Genomic DNA, 1,450 nt, shown 5'->3' on the forward strand with positions numbered 1-1,450 from the left:
GGCGGCGGCGGCGAGCCCGGCACAGGTAGGGCGCAGGGAGGCGGCGGGGCGGGCGCGGAGCGCCGCATCTCAGGGGCAGCGCCGGCCGCGCCCCCGCGCCCCGCCGAAGGCGGCTCCCTCCCGCCGGCGGCGGTGGCGCCGGGGCCCCGGGCGTACGCGGAGAGCGGTCGCCTCCATCTGCCTCCAGCCCGGCGCGCAAGGGGCGCCCGGCCGCCCGCTCCGTCCGGCCGCGGGGAGGAGGCACCGGGCACCGCGCGGGGCCGAGCGGCGGGAGCGCAGCCGCCCTCCCCGCACCTCCCTCAAGGAAACGCCCGCCCCCCGCCCGCCCCCGCCGCGCACCCCCTGCCAGGTGGCCGCCGCCCGCCGCCGTCTCCTGCCCCGGCCGGAGCCGCCGTCAGCACCCGCCGCTGGGCGGGGGAGCAGCGGGCGCGGTGCCGTTCTGCCGCAGCCCGGGGCGCCGTCGGTGCGCGTCGAGCGCGCGGGTCCCCCCCGTTGCTAGGAGACGGCAGCGGGGCAGGTTCGGAGTGGGGGCGGGCGGAGGCGGGGCGCTGAAGTCACTGCGTCCGCGTCGCTTTGTTCGGTCGCGGCCCCGTCGTTCGTAGCCGCCCCGCGCCGCGGGGAGGCGGGCGCAGGCCGGGAGTGGGGAGTTGCGCTCCTGCCGGAGCGCGCCGGCGGCGGGCAGCCCTCACCCACGCCTCGGGAGCGGCCCCGAGGCCTCTTTTCTGTCGCTCCTCTCGTCCTCCCCGAGTTCTGCTCGGAGTTTCCGCCCCGTAGGGCGAAGTGGGAGTAACGCAAAGCTTAAGCGGTGCGGAAAGTACCTCGCCGTGTGCGGGTCAGGAAAGCCCCGCCTGGCCTAGGTGCGAGCGTCCCGCCCGGCCCGGGCACCTCGCGGCCGTCCTCCCTGTCCGCAGTGACATCGAGTTGCTCTCTGGGCTCCGCTGAGGGCGGTGTGCAGGCAGGTGGCTCTGTGCCACCTCTGTCACCCCTCGGGTTACTGGCCCCGAGTGCAGAGCCAGCCATAGCCATCGCTGTGGCCTCGCTTAATTTGTGGTGCTTCTGAAGAGATGTCAGAGTGCGTGCAGTGCCTACGTAGTATCCGGGGGCAGCATCCAGGGTACAATGTTAATAAATCATTCACATGCAGCCGTGCAGCTTTACAGTCCTTACAAACGAAAGACCATCACAGTGTTTTGAGGCTCAGTGCTAAGCCTCACGGTACTAAAGATAAAGGCAGTTTATCACTGGCCAAATGTCAGAAAGTGAAGGTGCGCTGAGTTTCTTTGAGATCTCTGAGGAAGAGATGGCAGAGGCGCAGTCCTATGGTCCCACTCCTGGTGTTTTTAAACAGTTTCATTCTTCTGCCTCATTTTGGAGAAATCCTTAATTTTAGACATTAATCTGGAATGCCACTGTTCAAGTTGCCCTTGCCCCACTGGGGTTATGGTATCTG

This window comes from Lagopus leucura, unplaced genomic scaffold (genome assembly GCF_019238085.1).
Source record: "Lagopus leucura isolate 7727_CA_CO unplaced genomic scaffold, USGS_WTPT01 Super-Scaffold_100157, whole genome shotgun sequence".
NCBI lineage: Eukaryota > Metazoa > Chordata > Aves > Galliformes > Phasianidae > Lagopus > Lagopus leucura.